At 40.7% G+C, this 14,045-nt stretch overlaps 1 protein-coding gene and 1 pseudogene across 3 annotated transcripts in view; both read left to right on the top strand.

Moving 5' to 3' along the window:
• The window catches only part of ARHGAP24 (Rho GTPase activating protein 24), a 750,703-nt gene that overhangs the window by 553,803 nt on the left and 182,855 nt on the right, over positions 1-14,045 (top strand). The gene's annotated exons all lie outside the window — the stretch shown is intronic.
• Positions 7,569-7,696, top strand: LOC130020822 (uncharacterized; annotated as a pseudogene).

Below are 14,045 nucleotides of genomic sequence, written 5' to 3'. Positions count from 1 at the left end.
AACATTACATAGGTTTAAGGTGTGCATAATTATAAATCAGTATCTGCCTATAAAACTTTATCCTAAATAATAAAAAATGAAAATATTTGTTTTTTTTTGCTTTTTGGGACACACCTGGCATTGCACAGGGGTTACTCCGGGTTCATGCACTCAGGAATTAGTCTTGACGGTGCTCAGGGGACCCTATGGGATGCTGGGAATCGAACCCAGGTTGGTTGCATGCAAGGCAAATGCCCTACCTGCTGTGCTATTGCTTCAGCCCCTAAAAAAAAATTTTTTTTTAAAGAATGCTAAACCTTACATTAAAACCCCAGTTCCATTTCTGTCCAGACAATTGAGCCTGTATCCCAATTGACTTAATCCCCTTTCTTCAGGTTTGTGTTAATGAGCTAAGAATCATATTGAAAAGTTCATGATCACATGTCAGTGAAAACAGTCATGTACAGCAACATGGTCAATATTTGGGAATGGGAGTGAAAACTGTATTTTTCCTATTCATCCTATTTATAATGAACATCAAGCAGTTTTATACTTGAATATGTAATAGGGAAAATGGAATGCTGTATCCCAATAAAATACAGTTTTGGCACATTTTAGTGCGTGTTCTCTGATGAAATACGATTATTAAGATTTAGAGAAGGCAGAGTTCGCTAGTTCTGAAGAACCATCCTAAGCTCAGAGGCACAGAAAGACTCTGCAGCGCTATATACTAGCTGGGGAAGACAAGCACTCGCTGACGCTTCTGGCAGAGACTGTCCCAAGGAAACATGCTTGAGTATTGGAAGCACCTCGTTTCCTTCCTGCATGCCCTTCAATCCTATTGGTTGTCCCCCTCATCTTCTGCCACGGCTTCCCCAATTAAGTGATTTCCACCTGCAGCCTTCCTGGAAGCCAAAGAAGTCACTTAACCCTGGTTCAGAAATTTAGAAACGCTGGGACTGGGACTGGAGCTATAGTACAGCAGGTAGGGCATTTGCTTTGCACATACACTTGACCCATGTTCGATTCCCAGCATCCCATATGGTCACCCGAACAGAGCCAGGAGTAACTTGTGCATCGCTGAGCGTGACCTCCCTGCACCCCACCCCCCCAAAAGCAGAAATGCTGCATTAGGGTATATTCCAATGCTTGAGTCCTTACAGTATCTCTTAAAATTGTCTCATTTGGGGTTAGAGCAGAGGGGTTAGAGTGCTTGACTTGAGTGCAGCTGATGCAGTTTTCAGTCCCTGGAAACATGGATGTTTCCCCAAGCACCGTCAGGAGTGATCTCTGAGCAGAGAGACAGGAGTAAGCCCTGAGCATTGACAGGTGTGGCCCCAAATCCAAAAGAAAACAAAAATCTCTCATTTTGCATCTCTTTGCAGAGGCCTGGAAGCTTACTTAAACCCTCTGAAGCCCCTGCCTTTTTCCCTCTGAAATCCAGGCCAAATTCATTCTTTTTCCTTTTCTGCTTTCTGGAGGCTTGGGTAGTGTCTCACTGGCAAAGCACATGCTGTAAGTGTCTTGGTTCAATATTCAACCCAAAAATAAAAAGATAGAGTTTCTGTCTCTTCATCCTTCTTAACTGCCCCCTTGCTACTAATTATTACCTATTTTCTATTAAAAGAAAAACTCCAGGAATAAAATAGGTCAGCTCAGTTCAGAGTAAAACTAAAGAAAAGGAAAACCATAGCATTAAAGACAAAATGCTGTAATATAGGAGAAAGCTAGAACCCAATGGTTCTTTGTCTATTTGACACTTTCATAAATAAGTGCCCTGCCACAGAGGCAGGGAGGGATGGGGGGGGTGAGGGGGATACTGGGATCAGTGGTGGTGGAGAATGGGCACTGGCGGAGGGATGGGTACTCGATCATTGTATAACTAAAACCCAAGCACAAAAATTTGTAAGTCTACCACTGTACCTCATGGTGTTTTACTAGTAAAAATTTTTTAAAAAAGCAATACCTGAGTTAAAAAAATTAAAATTAAATAAAAGAATAAATTTAGAAGGATCTAGCCCTTTCTCATTGATATGAAGTACCATACAACTTTTGAATAGACAGAACTCTTTGCGAAAATAACTATTGTAGTTTTTTTCTGAAAGTAGCTAGAGCTAACAGGATAAACCACATATTCTGACTCAGTCCTCCTAAGGAACTCACCTTAACATTATTCTAAGAGGTATTTTTGACAGCTTATGAGCAGTGTTTCAAAATGACATTCACTTAAGAAATAGTTGATATTTCTCTCCTCCTCATATCATCTCCGCTTGTCTCTTGTTTCTTAGAAGTTATTTGATCCCAAGAGCTTCTGTATTTTCCATTTCAGAAATTCTGAGCATCAAGTCAATGTAGCATAGTTCATTTAAAGCATAGAACAGTCTGTAAGACTTGTCAGGCACTGCTGAAGCACATCAACAAATCGCATCCATCAAGTAATATTTGGATTTGCTTAACTCGGTGTCATTATTTAATTAGGCCCAAGTTTGTCACAGCTAGGATAGAATACAGCTTTTCTGTATTGAAGAACTTCATGTTGAATTGGGGGAATAATTTTCCTGGCCCCATATATTAGAGACTGTGAGACACAAAATTGACACGTATACAAGAAGTATTGTCAACTCTCAGTTACATAATGCCAATAAATTTTTTTAAGAAAAACAACTTGTATTTGCAGGAGTCATAAATGCTGCAACTTGCACTCCCTCTTCGAGTATGACAAATTATGTGCAGTTTTCTGTGCTACCAGGAAGTGGCACAGAATGCATATGTTTTAACTTTGCCCAGATAATAATTTTTGATTCGTTTATTTGCATATAAAATATTTCTAAAATGAATGGTTCAAGAAATTTTTAGTAATAATTCTTACTTCGTGTCGACAGTAGGTTTCTGTGCTGAAAAGTTCTTAAGGGAAGAAAGTTGAATACATGATCTGTTCCTGCATCTTGAGTGATCCATTCATAGACATGTATGCTTTGATCTCGAGGCATGATTTTAAAAGAGTAGAACTGGAAGAATACTAAACTTGAAAAATATAGTCCACACAATATGAGAATGGGGTTATTAGAAAATTTGTTTTTCTGTTTCTTTGGTTTTGGGGTTCCATCCAATGGTTCTCAAAGACTCATTCCTGGGTTTGGTCACAGGGATGACTCCTGGTGGGGCTCAGGGGACCATAGGCTACCAGGGATGGAACCTGGTCAACTGTGTGCAAGGCAGGTAACCTACCCACTGATTTATCTTTCCAGCCTCGGAAATTTTAGAACATATTATTCAGAGAATAATCAAAAGATAAGGTGGTTCTTTCTTTTGAAATTATTTTTGTATGGTACCTGGAAAACTCTTTCCCAGCACATTCTGTTTTTAAACAAGTCTTAAAAGTTAAAAAAAATTATGACCCTTAGTTCGTATATACTCATTTTATCTAGAACAAATGTGATGAAATGAGATTAAGCTATTTTCTGTCATAAAAGTAGTTTCCTCAAGTTCAATTTGAAAGGAAGAAATGAATAGTCCCTATGTGTGTCTTTTTAAATACTAATTTACAAACTATGGTGCACTCGGTATTGCTCAAAATACACAAAAGAAGTAGAACCTTCTTGAAAATTTATTATTCACTGTTAAGTATGAATAATACAAGAATATGAAGAGCAAAACGAGAGGTGCATAAATAAGACTTCAGAGGAAATTTATTGAGGCATCACTTGAGAAGAAATACTGTGATTTATTCAATACTATATAGCAATAACTGAGAAAATTTACAGTGTGATTCTTGCTGTGTTCTTTAGGGACTCTGTTCCTCATGCTGAGAAAGGAAGACAGTATCAATAGTTTAGTGAAAATTCCGAATGTACGTCACAAAAAGAAGATAAAATTATGCATTTTAGAGCTTTAAGAAATGCACTCTACCTTTTTGAATACCAACAGATATATCTATTTTCTCTTCTTGCCATTTGTAAAGGTATTTGAGTCTAATGCAGGGGGTATTGTCTTATAAAGTGATGTGTGCCTGTCAAGAGATGAGTCAGAGGTGAATGGCCTGAAAATTTTACATCTATTAGAGTTATTCAGAGTAACCTGTAAATTCTTCCCTCTATTTGGACAATGGAGGCTGAGTTTAGTGCAGGAGAGTGTTGGGTACTATCCACTTATCTGGTTCTGTGATGATGGGAAAAGAGTGTTGGGTCTGGCCAGGTTAGACATAACTGAACATATTCATGTAAGCAGCTCTGCTATTATGGTATACATGTCAAAGTGAGCAGCTCTGGTATCAATAAGAAAATTAATACTCTTACTTGCCACATCAATAGTCCCCTTGAATTCAGCCCCAGTGAAATTTCTTTTGGACCCCACGACATTCCCAGGGTCTGCCATCATCATGAAAGATTTTTGTCTCATCCATATGTGTCTTCGGATGTCATCATAGTCCGCTATGTCAGGATGTCAGGGGGAGCTGGCTTCACCTTCTTATTTCCTGGCGACTGCAAAGATGCTGGTCACAGTCCCCAGGGACTTAGGACATTTCCTCGTTCAATGCTCTCTTCACTTACACAAGGGGCAGGTCCTGGCATGGCTGAAATATCTTTGGTTATTCTTCTAGTGCCCAGGTTGGTGCCCAGTAAGCAGATGACAAGGCCCTGGGAATTATCCAAGCTTTTACTTGGCTGGTGTTGAAAGGTCAGGGTGAAAATTATTATTTGGTTTTTGGTTTGTTTGCTTGGAGGACAAAAGGGGACAAAGTAGCTGTCATTTTTGAGCCTGACATCCATCTCTAATTCTATTCTACTTGTCCTCTAGCTTTTCTGTTTCTTCTCAGTTTTTAAACATCTTTAATGCTGCTTCCATAAGGATGCTTAGAAGCTGACATCCAATGCCTGGAGAAAACTAGCTTATACAAACTAGCACGATCCAAATGAACTCTCCATTCTAACTCTGTGGGCCTACACTGGTGTTTTTGTGCATTGCCTCAGCTAACCTAGATTGAAAGAGAGCCAGGTTTTATTGGGGTCCTATGTTATATATCTTGAAGTTTTCCATAAGTGACAAGCTTAACAATATCTTTGTTTAATCCTTCTATAATGCAGGAGATCACATGATACTTCCTCCAGGGGACCTAATTTGATAGCATCTACTCCTACCAGATATTCTCTAGGTTGTCTAGCATTTGATTCATGAACATGTCTTTGAACCAAGACCCAACTACCACTTTTCTCTTCCAAAATACAGCAAATGGTTAGGATAATGTAGACATAATGTCATTTAAACTCTAAAATTAGAACTATACCTTGGAATTCCTTCATGAATCAGAGAGAGTCTTTAGAATAGTTTTTATCTTGTTTTTGATTTAGGCTTTATGGAGAAACTAAAAAGCAGCTGGAATTGTTGTTGTCATTTTTCTTTGGAGACCACACCAAATGCTGCTCAGGACTTATTCTTGGCTCTGCACTCAGGGATCACTCCATTCAGTTCTGTGAGGACCATATGGGATGATGGGAATTTGAACCCGAGTTGACTGCATACAAGTCAAGTGCCTTGTCCACTGTATTATCACTCCAGCCCAGGAAACTTGGATTCTTAAAGTTTCCTATTCTTCATTTGGAGCTCTCTTAGGGAGAGCATTGAAATTTCTTTTATAATGGGCCACCCATCTGGTAACTGCATCTGGAACAGATGTGTTAGGGGGATCATTGGCTGATGTTGGGGGAAATCAGGAAGAGGAAAGGGAGGCAAGGTTGAGTAGCTAAAGCTGTGTGTGGGTGGGTGAGGATTATGATGAAGAATTAAGGGTTAGGGGACTTCCAGAAAAAGAAGGGTCATCCAGAAGATGAGGAGTACTAGAAAATTTCATAAGGCATGTATGGCAGATTTCTTGAAGACTAATGTTTTGTTGGGTAAATGTTTATCACTGAATATGGGGGCTTCTGATAAATTTTAATCTGGCAATAATACACATCTAATTGAAGGACTGTGTTACAGCTCAGCTTCCATTTGAAGGGGCTGGAGAGAAACTGCAGAGAGTACGCTTGTACTTGGCTCACATGGGTTCAGTGCCTGGTACCTGGATGGCCCCATAAGTACTGCCAAAAGTTATTTCCGCTGAGCACTGCCTGATGTGACCCCAAAACCATAAAAAGAAGGAATGAATGAGGAAGGAAAGGAGGGAGGGAGGGAAGGAAGGAGGGAGAGAGAGAAGGACAGAGGAAGGGAGGGAGGGAGGGAGGGAGGGAGGGAGAAACATTAATCCCAAATCATGCAAAGAATCATATTCTTTCTGAGTAGAGGAAGCGGTAACAATTATCCTACTTGACGATCATGCTTCATATTTGAAGGTCTGTTTCCATTATTCTGAAATAATTAATAATTATTAATTCATAATAATTGCAGCCTGCCAAAGTTTTTTCTCTGCTGACTTCTCTACTTATGTACAGGGATGAGGGAGGTATGGAAGGAGGGAGGGAGGGAGGGAGGGAGGGAGGGAGGGAGGATGGATTTGCATTGGCATCCTTGAGTAACCCATAACCATGACCTTGAGTTTGAGAGAACAGGAACCTTTACCTGTCAACCAAAATAGCTAAGAAAAAAAGTGAGAGAGGGACAGGAGAGATTAGGGTGTTGTAAGTCCTAGTTTCTTCCTTGAAACCTGACTGCTGAAGATTTGTGATGGGCATTCATCTACTCAGGAGTGTATATAGCCAAGGCAATTTGCTGATGCAAGAGTGGTGAAAACCTGGTAGTCTGGGTCTGGAGGAAAGGCTGAAGGGAAAAAATTCCAAGAGTCATTGAAAATGATCACATGCAAATATCAGTTTCAAACTACCAATCTTTGTGTTTACTGGAGAGTTGTTCTAACCAGGACTCCTCCATTCTTAGTGGAGAAATGTGGAAATCACTGACTACCAGCTCTTGGCATAAAATGTATGAATTAGTCTGACAACTGCTGCCTATCTGTCAAGCATCGGGAATCCCCGAAACCAAGACAGGAAGGAGAGAGGAGTATCCCTGTATGGGCCACCAGATGTCTGTGGTGTTGGCGGGTCAGTAAAAAGTTTACCAAATTCAGGTGCCGAAGACAGGGGTTGATAAGGCCACACTTGCAAGTGTGGATAACCCCGCAGGTGGGCTAACCTTCGGGGAACAACATGAGCTGGGTTTAAAAGGAAGAAGGTTGCACTATTTTGGTGGTGGTCTAAGTGGTCAGCTTGGGATACCTGTAGGTATAATCAGGGAATTCCTGCTGGTCCCCGGAGAAAGCTCCTCGTGGGCTCTTTCCCTCTGCAGTCTTGGTCTGTGCAAAGATCATTTCCAACTCTGCTCAAGCAAGTCCTGCTCCAGCTGAATATCTGAGGGGCTCCGATTTGGGGGATCTGCCTTCCATGGCTCTGCTCTTTGTTCCAACTTCATGATCTCTTCAGTTTTGATAGGTGAGTGTCCCAGTGGCACCAGGTGACTGCAGGGTTCCAGCATCTCACCCCTGTACATAAGCAGAGAAGTCAGTGGAGGAAAAACTTTGGCAGGCTGGAATTATTATGAATTAATAATTATTAATTATTTCAGAATAACGGAAACAGACCTTCAAATATGAAGCTTGATCATCAAGTAGGATAATCATTACCGCTTCCTCTATTCAAATAGAATATGATTCTTTTAGTTCGCATGATTTGGTATTAACGTTTCTGTGTGATTAAGGCTTGTAACACCCTAATTGCTCCTGTCTGATTCTTCCTAAAAAAAAAAAGAAGCACACTAACTTCTTAGTATATGGTTACATTGATTCCATCCTAGTATGACTTGTGTTAATTTCCTGAGGGAACATGCTTGTCCATGCATGGTGAGGTGTGCTGCATAACCTTGATCCTGAGTTCGAGTTGTGAAATATACTCATAGTTCTTTTAAAATGGTTTAGACAATGGGCTGGAGTGATAATACGGTGGGTAGGAGGACACCTGTCTTACACATGACTGACCCGACTTCACTCCCCAGCACCACATCTCATACCCTGAGCCCTGTCATGAATAATCCCTGAGTACAGAGCCTGGAGTAAGCCCTGATCACCGTGGGGAGTGCCCCGCCCCAGATCATTTTTAGACCATATTCTAAGTCACTGAACAAGTTACATTCATGTATAACTTGGAAAAAGCTTGCTAGATTGAACTTCGTATTAATTATATGTGAATATCTAGTCTATATTTATTTATTGGACTTTCTAATATTATTTTCTTTATATTACCATTCTTACTTTTCTGACTCTTCTAATTGGAAATCTTTTAGCACTAGCTATAGAAAAATAATGATAGTCAACATGAGCAAAAAAAAAAACAAAGGAAATGGATGGCACATTTATTATACTACTAAAGTGAGATAGTAATACAGTGGTACCATAATGCAGTGGTACCTTATACATTAGTTGGGAAGTAGCAGTCTGACTCTAATGAAGAAAGGAAAAAACACAGTGTCTTTAGCAGGGAAATGTGAGTGTGAGAATTATTAACTCCAGAGCAGTACTATGTTGTGGGATAGGCTAGTCAGAGTGAAAACTCACTCGAGGGCCAGAGACATCATACAGTAGGTGTGGCACTCTCCTTGCACACAGCCAAGTAAGATTCAGTTCCCAGTACCACAGATGGTTTCCAATCCTCTCCGGGAGTGATTCCTAAGCATAGACATAGTAGCAGCACTAGGTGTGCCCTCCACCAAATCCAAAACATACAAAGAAATAAAAAGGAACAGTCAAGAGTGAAAGAGTGTCTCCAGAGAGCAGCCAGGATTCCCAGGGTGCATTGAACACCCAAGGGCAAGCCCACTCCCAGCTGAGGGCCACGCCTTCTAGGGAAACGTCCACCTGTGGCTCACTGGACGACTCAACAACCAGCTGTGCTGCTCCGGCAGAATTTTCTAGAAGTCCCCCCTTTTCAACTTGCTTGTAAATGACAGCCAGCAATTTTGCAGGGAAGAGTCTCCTTGGAGGCACTCTGCTTGCAGAACTGCCTGAGGAGATACAAGAGAAGCTGCCGGCTCCTATTCAAGTCACTGCATATTGTAGCAGCTTCACTCTGAAAAAAAAAAAAAAACAGTGAATTGGAGGTAGGCTGGTAAAGCTCTGTGGACATGTGGGAAGTGGATGCTGAAGAAGTTACAAGTAGCCTGGAGCCTGCAGGCTGACACAGGAGCCTGGAACCAAATGCCTCAACACTTCCTCTCTGGTGCCCCCCTTCACTCTCTCTCGCTCTCTCTCTCTCTCTCTCTCTCTCTCTCTCTCTCTCTCTCTCACACACACACACACACACCATGACAACTCCTACCCCCTCCCCCGCCACACACACACACACACACACACACCATGACAACTCCTACCCCCTCCCCCGCCACACACACACACACACACACACACACACACACACACACCATGACAACTCCTACCCTCTCCCCCCGCCACACACACACGCACACACACACACACACACAGCCCCTGATGCTGAAAACATGATGTCAACTGGCAAAGGAAACTTTTTTTTTTTAATGTATCACCATGTCCTGGTTCGATTTCTCCGCCCCTCTCGGAGAGCCTGGCAAGCTACCGAGAGTATCCCGCCTGCACGGCAGAGCCTGGCAAGCTACCTGTGGCGTATTCCATATGCCAAACACAGTAACAACATCTCTCACAATGGAGACAGTACTCGGCCTGCTTGAGCAAATTGATGAACAATGGGAGGACAGTCCTACAGTGCTACAGTATCACCACGAGGTACAGTTAGACTTACAAACTTTTGGGCTTACATTTGATCGAGCATCCATCCCTTCACCAGTGCCCATTCTCCACCACTAATGTTCCCAGCATCCCTTGCGCCACCCCTACCCCTTTTGTGCTCCCCTCTCTGTCTAAGCTGCCTTCTCCCCCAGCAATGTGCGGCTGGCCTCCAAGCCATGGAGTGAACCTCCTGGTACTTATCTCGGCTATTCTTGGGTTAGTTTCCCATTTTGTTACTTTATATTCCCCAGATGAATGAAATCTTTCTATGTCTGTCCCTTTCTTTCTGACTCATTTCGCTTAGCATGATACTTTCCATGTAGTACCACTTGTATGGAAATTTCATGACTTCATCTTTTCTAACAGCTGCATAGTACTCCATTGTGTAGATGTACCAAAGGTTCTTTAACCACTCATCTGTTCTCGGGCACTCAGGTTTTTTCCAGATTTTGGCTATTATGAGCAGTGAAGCAATGAACAGAGAAGTGCAGATGTCATTTCAACTGTACTTTTTAGCCTCTCCGGGATATATTCCCAGGAGTGGTATTTCTGGGTCTAATGGGAAGGAAACAGTTTGTAAAGGAACCAGACCTACTTCACAGAGCAGGCAACAGAGATGAGTATTCAGCTACCATAGTAAACTCGAAAATGTCAGATGACAATAGTAGGATATTCTTTTCTTCCTTTCTCAGTAATGCTTTCCTCTAGAGCGGCTTTATTCTGAGCTGACTGTTTCCATACAGTATTTCAATGAATCCAGCAGCAAATTTCTTGGCAATTGGAATGAAAATCACATCACGGAATATTGTTGACTCTGATTATTACGTGACTTTCGCCACACGCCATTCCCAAATCAGTGTGACCAGCGAATGATGTAATACTTTTCTCCACTTTATTTGGAATTACCCTTCCTATCCCTCCCCTCATCTGAGTGCCATATCCACAAAAGTGGGTTGTTGCTAGGTAAAACAACCAACTTGGAACAACATAGCTGCTGTTATTGAAGAGAAAAGCTATAAAGGTTTTTTTTTTTTTGCATAACTTTAAAAACTTTTCCTTAGATATCTTGGGACTTCTTTGTTTTTTAAGTCATTTTTACAAGCTTCTAGAATTTGAATCAAAGTCTTTTTTTTATTGCCAAAAGCATACTGCAAAATAGGGTGAATTCGGAAGGTATTATGTTGAGTGATAAAAAGAAATCTCAATGGCAATATGCAGCACAATTCCATTTTATGTAACATTTTTGGAATGCCAAGATTACTGTCGAGGACCCAGCTATGATTGCAAGGAGGTGCAGTGGGGGGAAGTGTGACTATTGAGGGCTAGAATGAAGCACTTTCTGTGGGCGATGAAATGGCTCTTTCTTGAGATCACCCTGGTGGTTCGACAAATCATTACTTGTGATGATATTTAAAGGAATTAATATAATTTGGACATTTTCCAGCTGCTAAGAAATACATAGAACTGGTAGATTATTCCCTAGACTTCCACAAAATAAATATGTGACGTCCATTTGATACTTCCAGTTAAAATTTTTCAGTATGAGAAAAGGATAGTTCACATTAAGAAATAATTCAAGTTAAAAGGTTTTTTCCCATAAAATACATAATAACAAAATTTCTAAAGCATATAAATGCAGCTTCAGGATAAATGTAGAAATTGCAGATGAAGTATGTCTCAGTCATTGGTTTATTGATAACCTGTAATTTTAAACTGTAAATATTTTTATAGATTTTCATTTTTCCCCTTTCCTTTTGGTTCTTCAAAAATAGCAAACATCTGTAAGACTAAGTTTATAAGCGATAAATTTGCTAAACTTAATTCTACTGTCTATTAGAATGCTCTCCTGATTCATAACAAAGTCTCTCGAGGTTCCACATACCTTTATTTTTTTGTGATTAAGAAACATGAAATAATCATTTTAATGACCATATATATTTTGGGTTTGATCTAATTTTAAGTACAAGCCAGAAAAATAGTGTCAAGTCTAATTGCAATTTAAATGTGGCCTACAATTTTCCATATGATTAATGTAAGCTTCTCTTTTTCATAGGACTGATGAATTGTTCTGTTATATGGATTTTGTTTCCAAGCTAAAATTTAAATATATGCAGAGTACCTTCCTCCAGGTACATCAAGGATCATGTTTTGTGAGATCCTCTAAAGTCAAAGAGCCAATTATATCTTGGGAAATATAAACCTTGGTACTGTAGAAATCCTTTGAGAACTATGTGATTGTTCCCTGTCAGACCATGAGCTTTGAAAGCAGCAGCCAGAAATGAGCCCTCTAGTCAGGAAGTAAGTTTTACCTCAGCATCATATTAACCAGATTCTGTGAATGGACTATTAATTCACCTGTGTGTCACATGACCCAAAGAATGAAGGACAAGACCACAACTCCAATACATTTACTTGAGTTGGGCTACTCTCACAAAATTCCTGCAAGGTCTCCATGAAATTAATACATATATGGAAAGCCAGTAACACTAATAAGTTATGAGCCTGGACATTCATTGACAAATAGACATTTGACTATGTGGCTCTAATAACAAAATCACGCAATTTGTAGCAACATTGATGCAGCCAGGGGTTGTCATGCAATAATATCATGCACCCTTGAAGTTGGTCTGAATGAAAGGGACAGATTCAGAATGCGGGACTTACAGATTCACAATGAGATTGCAACAGAGATCCAAAGGCAACAGAAAAGGGGAACTCACAATTGTTTGGGGGGCGTTAAAGGGAAGGGAGTTGGGGTCCTTGGAGGAGGGAGACAAGACACTGATGATGTGTGTGGTGTTGGGATAGTGTCCATGTGTAACCATTATTAATAGTGTATTGGAAATCAAAAAAATAAAGGAAATAACCCTCATATTGTATACCCTGGTGCCTAAAGTTAAACTTTAAAAAATAAAGTATATGGGGCCTGAGGAATAGTATGGTGGTTAGACTGTATGCCTTGCATATGGCCAGCCTGACCCAGGTTTGATCCCCGGCATCCCATCTGGTCCTCTGAGCACTGCCAGTAATAATTCCTGAGTGCAGAGCCAGGGGTAACCTCTGAGCATCACCAGGTGTGACTCAGAAAGACACAAAAAAATTCACTATAGCAATCACCTAATAATTAGACTAAACAATTTCACAAAAGGTGGTGCTAGATAGAATTATGTCAAATTTTTGAAGATCAGAATATATGAAATATCTTTTTAAGTAGGTGAAATTTGTTGGCTAGGATCTATCCATTTGACAACATTTGAATAAGATTTGGTAGCCCTGATTTATTGGTTTCTGAGGGTTTTCATCAAAATACTTAACCACTCAGGACATCTTAATAGTGTCTCTTTGACGTCGTTGTAAAGACCAAATAAGATTTTATTTCTGTTTCTCCTCAGTGAAGATAATTTCCACCCACTCCCTACCCCTGTCTAAAAGCTATAGTATTGAGTTTTTTTAAAAAAAGGTTTGATCTCTTGATCTCGGGTCAGAGAGACAGTACAGCGAGTGAGGCACTTGTCTTGTACTTGGCTGACCGGTTTGATCCCTGCCACCACATAGGGCCCCTGAGCACTAAAGGCAGAGCCAGGAGTAACCTGAGTACCTTTGGGTATGACTCCCCCCATTAAAAAAAAAATAAGACTTTCTGGCTAGAGGGCTAGCTCAAAGACTTTGTGCTTTGTGCAGTGGAGGTACGAGTTTGATCGCCATCACCACCTGGTCCCCAGAGCACCTCTGAGACCAGTCCCCCAGCGCCAAGTGGGGAGCGGCCCTCAGTTCCCACTGGGTTTTGCTAAAAGTGAGCAAACAAACAACCAACGCTATGATTTTAGCTATTCAGCACCACCAGACGGATGCAATTTGGAAGCACAGAAAGGTGCGCAGCTTATAAGCTACAGAGTCACATGTCCTGAGAAATGGTTCAACTTCTTTCTTTTGAAACAAATTGTTTTTTCGTTTGAGGGTCGTACCTGGTGGTGCGGGGGGAAGGGGATTAAGGGGTGTCACTCCCAGATTAGTGGAGGGGTTAGACTGACTTGCTCAATGATTCTGTACTCAACTCTTGAAAAAAGCTTATGGATGTCACTTAATACTCATGAATTATTTTCTACATTTGCAAAGCAGTGATGAGGTGTATAAACTTGGTGCAAAATGCAAAATCAAATAATATATCTAATATATTAGGTGTTAACACTAATTGGTGTTAACTCTCATTGTCTGATGCAGAGGTCAACCTGGAGCTCTTTACTGCTGTATTTTGTGTTTCATTCACGTCAGTTTCATCTGGGTCTTGTTTCCATCCATGACGGGCTTGTATGTGAGCAAA

The sequence above is a fragment of the Sorex fumeus genome, unplaced genomic scaffold (assembly GCF_029834395.1).
Source record: "Sorex fumeus unplaced genomic scaffold, SorFum_2.1 ptg000013l, whole genome shotgun sequence".
NCBI lineage: Eukaryota > Metazoa > Chordata > Mammalia > Eulipotyphla > Soricidae > Sorex > Sorex fumeus.
Note: the sequence above shows the minus strand (reverse complement) of the source record. Positions and strands in the feature narration are given on the sequence as shown.